General features: G+C 39.9%; 1 protein-coding gene across 1 annotated transcript in view; it reads left to right on the top strand.

Annotated features, from left to right (window-relative positions):
• The first annotated feature begins 3,119 nt into the window (after positions 1-3,119).
• The window catches only part of LUZP1 (leucine zipper protein 1), an 85,732-nt gene continuing 71,110 nt past the window's right edge, over positions 3,120-17,741 (top strand). The window contains exon 1 of the mRNA XM_063456453.1: positions 3,120-3,251. The gene's annotated coding sequence lies outside the window, so the exon portion shown is untranslated. The remainder of the gene's footprint in view (positions 3,252-17,741) is intronic.

The following is a 17,741-nucleotide window of genomic DNA, read 5'->3' as shown; positions in this document are numbered from 1 at the left end:
CGGCGGGGGTCTCAGGTAAGTCACTGAAGGGGTTTTCACCCCTTCAGTAACCGGGGATGGGTGGTAGGAGGGAGAGGGGACCTGCAGTGCCAGGAAAACGGTTTGTTTTCCTGACACTGTAGTGATCATTTAAAGGGACACTCCAGGCACCCATTCTGCCCATTGGAGTGGTCTGGGTGCCAACTCCCACTACCCTTAACCCTGCAACTGTAATTATTGCAGTTTTCATAAACTGCAATAATTACCTTGCAGGGTTAACTCCTCCACTAAAGGGCACTTCCTGCTTCATAGACATAGGGAGACATCGGCGGGGGTCTCAGGTAAGTCACTGAAGGGGTTTTCACCCCTTCAGTAACCGGGGATGGGTGGTGGGAGGGAGAGGGGACCTGCAGTGCCAGGAAAACGGATTGTTTTCCTGGCACTGGAGAGTCCCTTTAAGCTTGTGCATACTGGCCGTCTGACATCAGCACACAGGCATCCAGTGGTGTCACAGCCCCTCTTCATGCCGCCTGTGACAGTAGTGACAATCACTGGGAGTATAAGACCAACACTTCATGTAAGTCCCCTTTGAGTCATCCTGTGCACATTATAAGTGCAGGGTGTTGTGACAGTAGCAGTCAACGATGCATTAGTATTGAGATTACTCTGCTGTGCCCACAATAGAAATGTGTATATTTACATAACATTTACCAAGTACAACCAAATAAGTAGTTGAATGTATATATTGTTGCTTTTTACGGTGTTTGAAAAAGATATTTGTATTAAATATTTCATGTATAAAATTTTAATTGCTTGCTCTCACCTGTGTTCTGTATATTTGTATTTAAAATGTTTTTCACCATATGTTTAAGGACAAGTCACCAAAGACTAGTCCTTGTCCAAAAATAAAGAGTTGTGTTTTCCATTGGGAACTGTATGTCCAGTCTGGTTTGTTCAGGAAATCTATTAGCAGAGTTTTTGGATCTGCTTGCTGGCTGCATTATTCTCTGGTTCCGGGGATAATTCAAGAAAAAGCTAGGTAAGAGCCACAAATGCCTTTGTAAAAGGTAGCAGTTGAAAGCATTACAGGCAAAGTGGTTGATACCTGCCTGAGAGACGGAGAACGGACACAGGGGTCAAAACTTGCCTTTGAGAAGCTGGATGGGCAGAGGTGATGATACCAGCCTCGGTAATGGTTTTCACTGTTAGACCTACATCCCCAGTGGTGTTCCATCACACTGCCCATTTCGGTTTCATCCCCTCAGAAACCCTATCTTGGCAGCTATGAGGTTTAATGTTAATGGAAAGGAAAACTTGATCTTGGCACTGAAACAGTTAGATTTATGTTTTTTTTGTTTTGTTCTAAGTTTGACAAGGGGATCAGGATAGGAAGGATTTATCTAACCAAAACCAGTGTAATGACTAAGTGCATATAAACAGAGAAGTATATACATACACACTAATCAGCCACAACATTAATACCACCTGCCTAATATTGTGTATGTCCCCCTCATGCTGCCAAAACAGCTCTGATGCTTTGAGGCATGGACTCCACAAAATGTCTGAACATGTCCTGTGGTATTTGGCACCATTATTAGCAAGTCATTTGCAGCAGATCCTTTCAGTCCTGCAAGTTGTGAAGTGGGGACTCCATGGATCAGATTTATTGTTCCAGAACATCCCTTAGTTTAGGGAATGCGAACCTAAGGCACGCGGGTGGCACGCCGAGCACTCTCTGTGGGCACGTGGCCATAGGTCGCCGGGGGAGGGGTCTGCTGGCGCCAGTCGGCAGCAATGCAAAGTAGGCACCTGCCTGCCCAAAACGGCAGGTGCCTACTCTGCTTTCGTATCGGGAGGACCAGGAGGCAGGGGAAGGGATCTGGGAAGCAGCTCTCCTGTCCTCCCTTGTGCAGGTTGTGTAGAGTGTTGCTGCACGTTCCCATGGCAACGCTCCACACAGAATTGCGTGGGATGACAGGAGAGCTGCAGCCAGGCACATACTTACCACCACCGGACCACCAGAGCTGACTGTCCCCCGTCCCCCCATCCTTCACCAGAGGTAAGAAGAAGTGAGGGGGGGATAAAGATTGTATGTATCATTACTACACCCCCCCCCCACACACACAGCACCCATACATCCCACACACACCACACCACCACCCCTCCCTACCACGCACACAGCTTAGCTATTTTCACCTTGAATTTTAAATTCACTTTGAATTAATCTTGAATTCAGAGTTACTCTTTAACACAGAATGGATTCTAACTAAAATAGAAATGGCAACATTTCAGGTACAATAGCTGACCTGACTAGCTCACCTATAGTCACAGATTATCTTGACCTCAATTTTTGAATTCCAATTTGAAGTTTCCACGTCAAAGCAATCTAGTGACTAACTCATTTGAAATTATAGGCTATAATAGCCTAGTTGTAGCTACAGTGAAATCGGAGAATCAACTATTTTAGCCTACATTTTGCAAATCGAAGATCAACTCCCTGCAATTTCGAGTTTAGTAAATAAACCACTGAGCTACACGTTTGTGTGCTTTGAGTGTCGAGACACATGAGGCTTGCACAGTGATACCACTAGGAGTCAGGAAAGCGAAACTCTATTCCCTAAAGAGAAAGGAACGAGGAGACATAACTGGACGCAAGGTGTGCGTGAGAGACGTCCAAAGACACTACGGGAGCATCATTCAGCTCTCCCGCTCACTTGTCGATACTTCTAGCTGACTTTCCATGCCCATACGACCTGCAGTAAACACTTCACGCTCATTAGTGCTCTGACTTTCCATGGACACATTTTCTTCCCTCATTAACCATTCCTGACCCTCACATTTACCTCAGGCAGACCACCCCCTCCCTCTTCACTTCCATTGCTCCACTTATTCTTTTCTTTAAAAAGTCTCCTCTCTTCCTCCCCCATCCCACTTGTGTGTCAGCTTATTTCCTCCTCTCCTCTTGGCCATACCTTCCCCTGGGCTCTCAGGGGCCCCGCCTTTGCTGAGTAAAGCTGTGGACTCGGCCCAGCCTCTCCTTATATGGCAGAGTACTGACGGCAGCAGACTGGAGGCTGGTCCTAGTGGAGGAAAGCCCACCTAGTATTGTTACTATCCCTTGCTTGGAATGTGATGTCTGAGCCCTGCACTGCAGGGAAGGGAAGTGAAGGGGGGGAGAGAGGGAGAGGATCTGCTGGAAAGGAAAGCACTTCTACAAGGGACTTTACACGCTCACTGTACGGTTATTGAATTGCTAATCGAAGTATGTCAAGGTAAGGGATCCATTAGCATAACTGGCTTTCTCCCATGTGGCTTCTACCAGAGCCCTACGTTTTATTCAAGTTTTCTGGGAATGCTTTACACTCTCTGGGTTACTGTAACATCCATTTACTTTTCCCCTGGTGGATGAATTTCCTGCTCTTGTGGATTCCGGCTTTTCTATAGTTTGATCCCTTCGCCCTGTTGGCGTCTTTGCGGGTGATTTTTCGGCTAGATCGCGTGGTTTCTGCGCCTTGATGCCGCAGTGCTACGCCGAGACCCAGTTTTGCCGCAAGATTACTTTTTGCTGCATTCTAATGCGAGGATTGCTGGCACGCTGAGACGGCATGCTTTGCTCTGATCTTCCCATTGAATGGGGTCATTCGCCCGAGTTCTATGCTCGAATGCGGTGTATTGCTTTGATTCTACTAGTTTGGAAGAGGGCATCTTGTGCGGAGTCCCAGCAGAGGTTAGTCAGGGGAAAATGACTGCAGTAACCTCATCTGCAGTGGGGGAGATCAGGTGGCTGCTAACAGCTGCCTAGGATCCCTTTAGCTGTAGATCTGCGGGGAGACCTCATTGATTATGGAGGAATTTAAGGCATTTGATTTAGGATTTCCAAGCAAGGCCATACCTTAAGCAATTAACTATTCACTTACAGAACAACCTTGAAGTCCCAACTCCCCCCATTCTCCCCTGCTGACAAAAGGGGGCTAACGAAACCAGGCCTGGTTAACATTAAACATTATGCAGTGTTGTATAAAACGACTTCCTTATTCATTTACTTAGTCGGCAGTGTGCTAGTTTTCATTTATTTTTAATGAGAAATAACCAGTGTTGTTTAATGACAAATGTAGAGGGGGTGTGGGGGGGGGGGGGGGGGGGGGGGGGGGGGGTGTGAGGAGGAACTATGTATGTTTTTTTTGTTTTTTTTTATTTTATTTTTTAGGACAAAACTTCTTTTCAATTAAAGATTTTATTTTAGAACATTTTTAGAAAATAGCAAAGACAAAGTAGATTAAGTTAGACATTCCAAGTTTCAATGACTTCCAAAGTCCCCAGATGACGTATAGACAGAAGCTGTGGAATTAAAAGATCCAGGGAGCACCAACAAGGAGAAGGCAGCAGAGGTTGAGGAGGTAGGATATGGTAAGAAAGGGGGTATAAGAGAAAGTTAAGAAATAAAAAAGAATCATGTTTTGCAGACATAGTTGCCCAATTCCTCACGCATTATGTCTCCCAGATGAGGTCCACCTGGGATTTTCAGAATATATGTTCGTACTAGGCATAGCATTCCCTATTACTAACATATATTCAGTAAATAAGTCTGTTAGCTAAAGAGGTGAGGTCACACTGGGAGGTACAGTCTGTTCCAAAGGGCTGACCATAGGATAGGGTTCGTTAATGGTTATAATTTTTTGGACAATGTCTCCAAAAGGTTTAAACTGTTGAGGCAGAATTCTTCCAATCCACAACCCCTAAAACACACAAACAAAGTGGGTATGAGTTGGATAATGTGTCACAACCTGGATGGCACTAAGCGTCAGCAAGACGCCGTTATGGTGCTTGGAGCTCCTTGGCACTGTACCCTATTAAGGTGTCAAATTGTATCCGAACAGTTTGACACTTACCTGGTGCACTCGCTACATGTGATTTCCTCCTTCCTTTAAAGCAAAAGTTTTGAAGAGGTTCTTGAAAGTTTTTAGATCATTCATTGGCTGAGAGTGTCAGCTGACACATAGCTAATGATTGACTGGAAAAGTTGCACAAACTTGACATATAGCTAAAGCAAAATGAAAATGTCTGCTTTAGCTAAATGGATGAGTGTAGGATCAGAATGGGTAATAGGGGAGGTAATTTCTTTGACCACTATCTCCTAGCACTGTAACCATTACAGTGGGATATAGTATTTTATAATGCTTAGTGACCCTATATAGAGACAATGCAATGGTAGTTGGTTAAACCCTGGGCTATCTTATGCAGAACACATTGGGGTTTAGTCACTAAACTGGGAATTTGTAAAGAATTGAGAATATAATTGCAGTTAGGGCATTCACTTATTATTGTATAATAAAATAACTTATAGTTCCAAAACCATTTATTCCAGCTTAAATAGTATACTAGGGAAACAGTTGAGGAATGATTTTGTCTTGCAATTACCTATCAGTTCTATAGAATTCCTGGTTTACTCAATGAACCTCGTTAGGGTAAAAATAGATTTTAGTGTCATCCAAACGCAAGGTCAAAGTGCAAAAAACGTCAAGGGTAGCTTCACAAAAAAAATATTCATGCAAGTCATTTGTTTTGAAAAACTTCTATTTACAGAAAGATCATAGTTTTAATTGTTGTAATAACCATCAGTATTCTTTGCTTTTATTCAATTTCCGTCTGGTAAACTTGTCTTTATTTAATCAACAGATGTGTTTAGTGTTAACATTGCTGCTGCACTTGCATATTTTGCATAAAAGGGATTTTGATGGGAAGAATATGTAGGTGGTACATTCATTAACCTGTAGTGAACCAATAGCCAATCTATGACTTTATCGGAACCGGAGGATGATTCTAACTTTTGCTATCTGTCGTTAAATTATGCAGTTCAGGTTTCTACATTTCCGTGTCTTGTAAAAAAAACAAAGCCCTTAGACGTTTCTCTTATTTTCAATTATTCTAGAGTTCAAGAGGGTCACTTGTTATATCTGTTAATCAACAAATTGGATTGTAAGGGTTGACTTTGTTTTGTTGCCGATGTACCAACGGAAGACTTATGGTAGTGGTTTTGGTGCCAGGAGGTCCTCTGGCACCCTTCCAGCACGAATTATCGAACTGTTGGCAAACAGTTTGACATCTTACCTGGGGAATGCTTTGCACCCATCACACCTTCCGGGGGACGTGACCTGGAAGGCTGTGCTTGGATGACCTCGTTGTCAAACCATTCATAAGTGATTTGCCTACTTGTTGTGGGAGGGCACCAAGGCACTCCTGGAACCATAACCATAGAGGGCCATAGTGGTTATGGTGTTTGGAGTGTTCCTTTCCCAAAAGTGGTCTGTTTTCAGTTAATGGCTGTATCCTAGCAGAAACACTTTGTTAATTGCCAGTGTTGGACTTAATAACTCAATGGCCTTTGACTCAGATCTTGTTGCGTCATCAACTTTTTTTTTAAAATCTATCAGTTTTGTATAAACGTAAAATGGAAGGAATACTGGTATGTTTGTGCATCCTAGACATCTATTAGAGCCTCAAACGCTTGCGCATTTTTTCCAAAACCTCATGGCCCAGCAACAGTCCAGGTTTTTTTCAGTATGTCCATTGGAATAGAAAAGGGAAATGCATTAATCCTGGACTGTTGCTGGGACATGAGAATTGGTTAGGAAACCACTGCTTTAGTGCATAAACTACATTAATACACCTGGCCATTGATTTCAGTTGCGATGTATAGTGTATTAATGAGGACAATGACTAATTTTGATTTGTGAATTAGCAGTTCTTGTGTTTTTTGTTATTTTTACTTGCTGTCTTCACATATCTTGTTTACTCTTGTGCAAACTAGTCCTGGAATACTCATTCCAATTTTTTTAATTTATTTTTTTACTTTGCAAGCTTGTTCCCCCAAAAAGGAAGTGATTATTGCACATCCTTTATAAACTATTGTATTTTGTTGGGTCCTTCAGTCAGTCCTGTAAACCAAAGACAAAAAATCAGTAGGCAAACGCAAAAAGAATGTGTAGTGACTCAATATGACACAACAAAATTTTCCACATATAGAAAAAAAAATCTCATACAAATTCATTGTTGCACCACCTTCAATTATTTAATGATACTGCATTTATGTTTTTAATAAAACTATACCCATAAATTACAGTTTTATAAAACGAGTCTAAAAGCTTATTTGTGAAGGGGTCTTGGCACTGTATTATCCAAATTAGTTTAAAGGGACACTATAGTCATCAGACCAACTACAGCTTATTGAATTTGTTCTGGTGAGTAGAATCATTACCTTCAGGCTTTTTGCAGTAAACCCTGTCTTTTCAGAGAAAGGCAGTGTTTACAACTTGGGGATACCTCCACCGGCCACTCCTTAGATGGCTACTGGAGATGCTTCCTGGGGCAGTGTCTCTACCCTCTGCATGGAGAAACTGAACTTTCCTCATAGAGATGCATTTAGTATGGCTTGAAGTTTAGTTACAAAAAACAAGCAGTGATTTTGTGATTTCACTTATACATTTTTACTGTACAAACAAGTGCGTTTACTGTGAGTTATACTAATATTTATGCTAAATTTTGACAAGTAGAAGTAACTTGTAGTAAAGTAAGGTAACCAATGACTTTAGACATTTTCCAATGCATGTACTACGGAAGACCTTTTTGTTATTTAAAAAAAAAAAATAATAATCTACTAAATTAGTCCCCTATAGTTAAATGCGTTGTAGAGTTAAGGCTTAAAGGAACACTCCAGGCACCAAAACAACTTCATCTAAATTAAGTGCGGCTACATGTCACCGGTAACCTTACATCCAGGAAGTGGCTTTGATTGTGCAGGGGATTATGAGATGTGTATTCCGTCATGGACCGGCCACTCTTTAGTAGATATAGGGAGGAGGGGAATTGCATAGTACACACAATATAAATGTATCTATTGTGTGTAATATGCAATCCCCCCTCTCCCCACCCCATACTGAAATAACAAATTATGAGATCTGCTGTGCATGTGTGCCTCATCTGTACAATTTAGTCTCTTGAGTTAGATTGTGAACAGCCGTTAAATGGAGTTAAGTTATTCAATTTATTTTTGGAGGTTTGCTTTGTAACCTATTTGTTCTGCTAATTAGGGACCGACCGATTATCGGTCTGGCCGATATTCTGTATTTTCAGCAATATCGGTATCGCCAATAAAGATACAGATATTGCAGATATTTCAGACAAGGGCTGCCATCAGGGTCATGGGGGGCGCGAGGCACGCAGGCCACAAGAGTTAGACAGGGAAGCTGCTGGGAAGGGAAGTAAGATTGTGTTGGGACCCCCCAGGGAATGCCATATCCCTCCTCCCTGGCCAGGTAAGAAGCAGGGAGGGGGACTAAAACAAAATGAAGAAAAATTAAATATAAAAAAAAAAAAAAAAAAAAAAGCCTTTCTCCCCCCCCCCCCATTTTACACACATTACATACCTACACAAACACACTGCATTCACTATACACACTACACAAACACACACACACTGCATTCACTAATCAAAAACTCTCACTGCATCCACTAAACACATATGTTATTGAAAACATAAATTCTGACTGGCATGTATATTTTGTGCATTTACCTTAATTCCTTTTTTTTTTTTTTAAATTGCAAATGAATAAATAATAAACCTGTTCAGTTAACAGTAGCTTTGTGTAGAAATAGTTTGGTTTTTCAAAATGGTAAATGTACAAAGTATCGGTAAGTTATCGGCTATCTGCCTGAAAGTTCACAGATTATCGATATCTGCTCTAAAAAAATCTCTATCGGTTGTTCCCTAGTAATAATTGGTTTATAAGATCTTTCAAGGCTGGTATGTAATATTAAAATAGAATGTCACTCATTTAAGGAATGCAGGACCATGTAGAGCTGCAAATGCAAGATAAGTAGGAAATTAAGTAGACCAGATTGAGATCTTAAGGAGTTATGAATATTGTCATTAAAGCGTTAAAATCAGCAGAGTTTGGCTTTTCACAAATAGTGGCATTGTAACCAAACAGTTTGTTTCATTCATTTCCCTGATACAAATCAGGGGAATGAGCACAAGATTCCATAACCCTAAATTAAGCTAGAAACAGCTCAACCACTAGTTACCTGAATCACCACACCACACAAAAAAAACTACCATGTTCTTAACTTTTAGTGCTATTCTGTTTTTTTGTTTACCACCTCTACCTTTGAACTATATTCAAACAAATTAAATGCTGGTATTAAATTCATTTGAAAATAGCTTGCCTTTTGGGATATCATTTTTTTTATTTTTTCTTCAGTTCTGTTTATATTGAATATTGTGAACCTGGGAATGTAAGTGGCAGAATATGATATAGCATAATTGAAATTCAATGCAGTGTGTGTGTGTATATAATGAAAATCAATGAATAGGACCTCTTTCTCACAATCACATTTAAATACTTTATTCATTGCAACTTGTATCTGGGATGAATATCAGTTTGTTTGGTGGAACGAATTACTTGATTCCTTATTGCCTGACCATAAACAATATGCCATATTTTTCCGTGTATAAGACTTCCCCTATTTTTTTCAGCCCAAAATTAAGAAATCCATGTTTTAAGCATCAAATGGAACAGCTTTGATATTTTAGAGGTGACATCTGATCTTCATGTCTCCCCTGTGCTACAGTACTATGTGACTAATGGCTCTATAGTGTATGCTGGGAGACTACAGCTCCCACAATACAGCAGTTGATGTGAGGGCATGCTGGGACATCACAGTAGTATTCCCTCTGCTCCCTGAACCCCATTTCTTCACCCATAAATATAAATCAGAAAGACCTACCTGAGGTGGAGCAAACCTTAATATGGCTGCTCCTTTTAATGTGTGGCATGTCTCTGGAGCTCCGTTGGTAAATGCTGCAGCACCCACGCATATAGGGACCTCTTCCTCCATGCCACAGCATTCAGAAGTCGGTTGGAGGGAGGACAGGTATGTGTGTGAGCCGTGGCACATTGAAATGCGGCAGGTGCCATCTTAACTTAGGCCTGCGCACAAGTTTATTTATTTATTTATTTTTAACCCCTGCAGTGACATTCAATGTTTAAGATGACCCCCAATTTAAGACTAAAAAAAAATGTAGAAAAAAAAGTCTTCTACATGGGGAAAAATACTGTACATTTATTTTTTGGGTTTCCTCTGAGATGTATGGTGTAAACTAATTTGTAAGTGCAAGAGGATTTTTAGATCTGGTTCAGCAGGAAGAATTCTTATTTGTTATACAGTATATGTTGAAGCTAGGTACAAATGGCCTTAATTAAATTAAACACTTAACCCTTTGCATGTCTCTTCTGTTTGTTTTTTTTTTTTGGGAATGAAAACCTTGTCAAACCTGTTCTCCTGATGACGTGAAAGGTCAGTTTTGCACAGCGTGATCCTAATTACCGGTTTCTCACTGTTCAGACATGCTTAACAATGGCTTATCAGCCATTCAGCCTGTAATAGCTGTTGGTACATATTTAGAATTTGCCATACCCATTTAAAATGTAAAAGGTATACTCTATATAAAATGGTGCTCAAGACTCTTAAATATATATATATTAATTATGCAAGCGGCTATCAATATAGGACTAGAGATTTCTGTAAATGACAACTGTTTCATTAAAGTGGAACAAACAGCAGGAGCAGTTGGTTTCCACAGTGATTGCTCCACTTTTAGAACCATGCTCTAGAATCGATATTTATTCATTATCTCTACTGAATCACCTGGGGTTATGCAATTTTGATTTAGATTCCATTGTTCAGATCTGTAGGCATCTGGTTTCAATATGGCAGTGTGTGTATCTATCTTGAAGAGTTACTCAGATCATCATAATCTCTACAGGCAATGATGTGCTTCCTCCCTGGGTCACGCTGCACACCAAAGCTGGGAGCTGAGAATATGGAACTCTGGGAACCGAATTGAAATTAGCCACCCCAAAACTCTTGTTCTGAGCTGCTAATGATGCTGCCCGATGTTTTTAGTTAATACGAGGCAGCTAGCCTAAATATCTCAGTATGTCCAGAGTTTCCTACTGAATCATAGCGTATACAGGGTCCATGCACGATGACCACTTCAGTGTTTACAAGTGAAGTTTTCATGATGTTCGAAGAAACCCTTTAATTGCCAATCCCTATAGCCATCTGGCTAAGAAGTTTGCATACCACAAGAGGGCATGATTTAGGGAATATACAACAAAAATGTTAGTTTTATTTACTATGGCTCTTGTTGGGAATCGCTTTGCGCTTAAAATCCTTATGCATGATAGATAAAGGTGTTTATAAGTAGGGCCCTCACTTCTGCTTGTTTCTGTTAGACTTGTTTTGGTGAACTTCTTTGCATGTTTTGTACAGCATTTGTATAGAGATGTAGAATCTCTATAAACTGCCCTATTTCCATTTATTGAGTATGTAGTCCTAGGAATTTCATTCCTGCTATTCAGAAGGTGAATCTTTTTGTATATTCTGATAATTAGTATTATTTATTTATATTTTTTGTGAGCTAGTGTGTATCTGAAGTGTTGGTAGTGTATTTGCTACATTATTGGATTACTTGTGCTTCTGACCAACATTCTGTACACCTGAGACAAACGTGAGTATAGCACTGTATTACACGAAAGGTCTCCTGCAGAATAGAGCAATCAGAACAAAATAGTGTTGTCATTGACTTCTCTTTGATGGCCTCTTTCTTCTTAATGGTCTTGGAACGTAACTACAGCAGATGCAATTACATAACTTCTGTTCATTTAGGATTTGTTTGGCAAATTGAAGCAACAGAACAAGTGTGCTCTAGTTTTTAAGAATTTAAAAAAGAAAATGTTTGCCTTGTCCAAATTAATTTAGGTTTCCATTACTGTACCACCTTCTTATGTGTTTTGTTTGAAGTCCCAGTTTTCTAAATGAATCTCCAGTGTGCAGTGTGAGTATTGCAGACTGTTTATTAAGCTAGTTCATGTGATGTAATATGTTAGTGCTATCATTTGGATCAAATTCACATGTTCTCTAAAAATGCAAGCAAGAGATTAGTGAAGATGTATTGTAGACCTCTCACAATTTTACTTTGAGCATTTAGGTTTAGACATAAATATACATTAACATTTTGTAAATGAGACGTAGTTTCACATGGAATTCACTAATTAATCTCTCATACTACTCAAGTACAAGGACAAGCAGTCCATAGGGGAGGTCACCTCTGCAATACTATGTAACCTGGCACTCAGAGAATGCTGTATTTCCAGAGGTGTAGTGTTCGTGTTGACTGGTCCAGTTGATTTACAGGTTACTGTAAAAAGCTAACCTTGAATTATCTGTATTGCTTCTTAACCAGGCAAATACTGCTGTAAGTACATTATAAAATAATCTCTGGGCCTATGGCAATAGCGAGGACAAAGAAACTACGGAAAATACCATCCCAGGTTCGAGTAAAAAGGACATAAAAATTTAAAGTATGTGTTTTTAGACCAAGCAGGTGCATATGTGTACATAATTCTTGTGCAGAGTTTTAAAGAGAAATTGCACCAAAACCCCCTTCAATGAGATGTGGTGCCTAGTGTATTTTTGTTTTTTGTTTTCTGCACTAAACCATTTGTTGTATACATGAAGAATCTGTCTAGCTTTTTAAATAGCCGAAGTGATTTTTCCAGTCCCTCATATTTTATATTTTTATTTTTGTACATGGATTTTTGTAACCTTTTTAGAACATCTGTACTCAAAACCAAAAAAAAGAGAAACATTTGAAGCATTGGAGTATATGGTTCTTTATAACATGACTCACAATTTTAAGTCCACCTCTACTAGCCACATCTGAAATTTACTTGCACTCCAAATTCCTACTGTAAGACGACTGCTGGAAACGGATACTGCAGCATGCCCAGCCGGCTACCCGAACAGGGAGACACAACAGGTGCTATTATTTGTGCATAGTGCTAAATGTTCAGAGACAGTCTATTGGTTTCTGAGGTGATTGCTCCTGATTTAGCACTTTGCCCCAAAATAGCAACTGTTTCTGCTGATGACCTAACATAAAAGGCAAAAAATGAGTCAAAATAAAACATTGCATGTAAGCTATATATTTTTTAACTTGTTTGGCAAGCACACTATACATTAATAATGTAGTTTTACTATAGCTGTGGTGGTGCTAGTGACTAGTGTCCCTTTTAAAGATGGTGTTTTTTTGATTGTACTAAGGATTCTTGCAAGTAGTGATCTTTTTCCATTGCGTGCCTGGCAGGGCAAAAAATGTCCACTTACCAATGGCTCGTGGATGAATTGAAATATTTCTGCTTCTTTACTAGATAAGTGTTTTAATAGCTTGGGCCTTTTATATTCCTGTGTGTTTGTGTTAATGCACTTTGAGGTTGCTCATGAGCCATAATTGATATTGGTTCTGTAACACCCGTGTATTTCCTTGCCCCAATACCATTTTGCATGTTAACAATTTTGAATTGCTGTTAACTATATAGGAACACAGCTGAACAGGTCAGATCTGTAAATATATGTATTGCATTAAATCACAAGTAGATATACTAGTGTAATATTTAGAAAATTGTTAAATATACAGTTCTGTATTTAGCTGCAAGCTTTTCTGTCATACACAGTATGTGACTCTGGAAGCTTGTGTAAGTACATATTGTACTAGGTTTGTAATATTTTCCCACAGTTCGAATAAAGTTGTGAATTTTTATTTTACTTTTTCTTTTTTTTTAATTTTTATGAAGTAGGGTAGGTGAGCATGAAAAACAATTGTCTATGGAAGAATATACAAATTAGATACTGTAGGTTTTTTTTTATTGGGTTTTTCTATGTAAACTGCAGTAAAGATTACGAGATAAGCAATTCGAGTGGACAATTTTGTTCTGAACACTGATTTTGGTAACATGTAGGCATGTGTTGAAAAGGACAATAACCACTGAATTGATTAAATTTGACCGTTTTATATTCTGTATATGTCAAGTAAATCCATTGAAGGAGTACAAGGTTATCTGTACTGTGTTGGTGTTTTATTGCTATTGCTGGGATCCACTGGATTAGTTGGCACAAAATATCTTGCAGGTGTGTTGCTTATCCAGCAGATTAACCAGATCAAATTTATTCAGTGGAATGCGTAGACGAAAAAAAATTACCTATGCAGAGAGCAATTCGTCCATAATTACCACGTTTTTTTCTTTGCAAAACAGTCACAGAAAAACCGCAGATAAGATTCTTGTGGTTCCAAAGGCCACGTACTTTACCTCTGGGCAGATACTCTCTGGGTTTCTTTTAAGATGACTCAGTGGAATGTCTTAATTTATATGAAGTTGAAAACCTGTCATTTAGGTTATGTTCTTGGTGTAAGCATAAATGAATGCAGTCTATCCCTTTAATTGATGGGAAAACCTTTTGAGACAAAGCTCCGTGTCAAGAGCAAGTATCTAATGAGTGTGTTGCCTTCGGTAATCTGTTGTGTTTGTGTTCTAAAAGTGGACTGTTTACCATGGAAACCAATTAACGGTTATTGCCGATTGCTCTATTTGAAGAATTTTTCCTCAGAAAAGTGTGTGTAGTATTTTTGAGGAAATTGAAGTTGATTGGCGAAACACTCTGAGAATTATAATCAATAGACTTGTGCACAAATCAATTATTTTTTATTTATTTTAACTTCAATCTTCGATGAGCAAATCAAATTCTGTTAATTTACGCCCAGACGAAAAGATCCAGCCAGGATTCACATAATGGATCAAATTGAATGGGTCTAGATTAACAGGAATTTAATTATTTTGTCACAAGTGAAAAGGATTTGTGTAAAATTCTAATATCCAGTACTGCAAAATATAATGGCTATAGTATAGTTCAATCCTACTGATTTCAAATTGAGGATTTTTCACCACAAGTGCACACTCTCATTTTGGGATGAGAAAGTTTCATCTTAATTATGTAACCAAATATATAGAATTTGGCACCACAGGCTACTGGAAAAAAAGTTTCATTAGGATGATAGGTGTCCATTAACATATTTTTTTAATAATACAAAAAAAGTATTTAAAAAATAAAAAGGGAAAAACTATTTTCGCTTATCCTCTTGCAAATGGCTTCTTCCCAGTTTTGTGTTCTCTGCTAGATGATGGGGTGGGGGGGGAGGAGAGGGGGAAGGCTGAATGGGAGGGGTCAATACAGGCTTACCAAAATGGAAACAATGATGTATGTACTTATCACAAGCGATAAGGTAAAGATTGTAAAATTGCTGGGAAGCATGTGGTTACTATGGCGACATTCAAAGTTTTCATAACATGTACACATTTTCTTCTTAATGTTCACAAATCACTCTTGTGAATGTTTTACTTTTGAGCTGGTACTGATCCCTTTAAAGGAAAGCTAATAATTATCAGCTTTTGAAGCCGTTGTTTTTTTTCCTAACCCACACCATTATGTCATTTTTTTTTGTTTATTTATTTTTACTTGACATTTTTTTACAGCAACTGGAGTACCATTTGTTTTTTTCCCCACCATTCCAACTACTGTGGAATGGAGTTGTAGAATGGTGCGTGCAAAACACATACATTATTGGCACTCCCACTTTACTTCCACAGCTGCCGACATTCATTTTGTCCCTCTTGCATTGCACTTATGCCAGGACAGGGGCTAGGAGAGAGAGAGAGAGAGAGAGAGAGAGAGAGAGAGAGAATCATTAAAATAGCCAGTCACTCCTACTCGTTAACATATCACTTGTGTCTTAAAGGAACACTATATAAGTTACACATACAGGTTTGTATTCCTAACGCTATAGGGTCTCTGCACTTAGTGGTATTAAAGGGAATCTCCCCCCCAATCCTCAGTTACTGAAGGGGTGAAATCCTCCTCCGCGCCGCTCATCCTTTTGTCTCCGTCGGCTGGTGGGCGAGACTGATCCCGCCCACCGGCCGAGGAGACCTAATGCGCATGCGCGGCAATGCCGCACATGCGCATTAGCGCTCCCCATAGAAAAGCATTGAAAAAGAATTTCAATGCTTTCCTATGGGGAAATGAGCGACGCTGGAGGTCCTCACACAGCGTGAGGACGTCCAGCGACGCTGTAGCAAAGGAAATCTTTGCTAGAATCCAGGAAGTTCTAGAGGTGGAGTTAACCCTGCAAGGTAATTATTGCAGTTTATAGAAAACTGCAATAATTGCACTTGCAGGGTTAGGAGTAGGGGGAGTTGGCACCCAGACCACTCCAATGGGCAGAAGTGGTCTGGGTGCCTGGAGTGTCCTTTTAAGGTTCCCAATTTAAGATAAAATAAATGGTTTCTTTTTTTTTTCCTAGCACCTAGGATGCTCTCCTTTAAGCCCCCTGTGACGCTGTCGAAGTCATGGCCTCCTCAGGCATGGTCCAAGCCAGTGCACCTCATAGAGCAGCATTGGGAACCAAATATGCATGCACAATGTGCACATTTAAGTTTCCCCATAGGAAAGTATTGAATCAATGCTTTCCTATAGGGCCTTCCGTGTCACGTGACTATTACTCTCAGTGCAGCAGAAACGCCTCTAGTGACTGTCAAGAGACACTATAGTTATCCAGACCACTTCACCTCAGTGAAGTGGTCTGGGTGCAGTGTCCCTGACCTTTAAACCCTGCAATGTAAAACCCTGCAGGTTAGTAGAAATTGCAATGTTTGCATTGCAGAGTTAAGTTCAACTCTAATGGCTGTCAGTATTACAGCCAGTAGAGGCGCTTCTGCTGCTCTGACGGTGTAAAATTCTGTCACATGATACAGAGGGCCCCTTAGGAAAGCATTGATTGGTGACGTTTGCATGTGTGGCGCTCGCCTATACTCCTCTGAGGAGCATTGAATTGGACATTGGCACATGGAGGCTATGCCTCCTCTGTGACATTCTGGGAGGAAGACAGGTAAGCGGCACCAAGGGGGCCTTGACGCTGTGCCAATTGTAATCTTTCCTTTACCTTGAGACTAGATTCAACAAATGGATGTGGTCCTTATGTATGTAAGTATATATATATATATATATATATATATATATATATATAATCAAATTCGAAATCTGGCACTCTACCTTTAGGTGATAATCCTCGAAAAATGCCTTGGTGCTGCAGAGCGTAGGTATACAGAAAGCAATAATTCAGAGCACTCCAAAGGACTTGTATGAAAAAAAGGTTTATCTGTGTGAGAAGATCGACGTTTCGACCCGCAGGTCTTTATCAAGATAACATCAAATTTAAAATAGTGTGTTTATATAGCCAACATAATTAGCAGGAAATTGCTTACCCCAATGTGACCGTGAAGCCCCAACACCATGTGAAACCGCTTGTGTGGTGATTGACATGGCATGCGCCGCACAGTGATGACGTAAATCGTGTGTGTCCAATGAGGATAAGAAGTGGGCGTCATATATCTTATGATGACAACCGTTGTGTGCGCATGCGTAACAGTGTAAAGTACGAGAATGTTTAAAATCAAGGAAGACGATCTAGCAACTATAAATAAATGAAAAATGTATAAAGAGATGTATACCAGCCTGGAATTGTTCCCTAAGTAAATGTCTAATATGTTAGCGTGCAGAATGCGCCGTTTATAAGGATTGTGGAGGAGCGTCTTTGTAGTCATGGAGACGTCCTCATCATGCGCATGCGTAAAGAGATGTGTCTCTCAAAGGGATCTAGAGGCGTACAATGTGTGTATGACATGTATAAGAAGTGTGTGATGCTGCGTGAAGCATGGATGTGTATAGAGCAGGAACATAAAACTAGTGAATATGATCAATGTGGCCAGGTGATGATATGTGAGTGTGATGAGGACGGGGATGAACGTGAA

This window comes from Pelobates fuscus, chromosome 1 (genome assembly GCF_036172605.1).
Source record: "Pelobates fuscus isolate aPelFus1 chromosome 1, aPelFus1.pri, whole genome shotgun sequence".
NCBI lineage: Eukaryota > Metazoa > Chordata > Amphibia > Anura > Pelobatidae > Pelobates > Pelobates fuscus.
The sequence above is the reverse complement of the archived record's forward strand: the minus strand, read 5'-3'. Positions and strand labels throughout refer to the sequence as shown.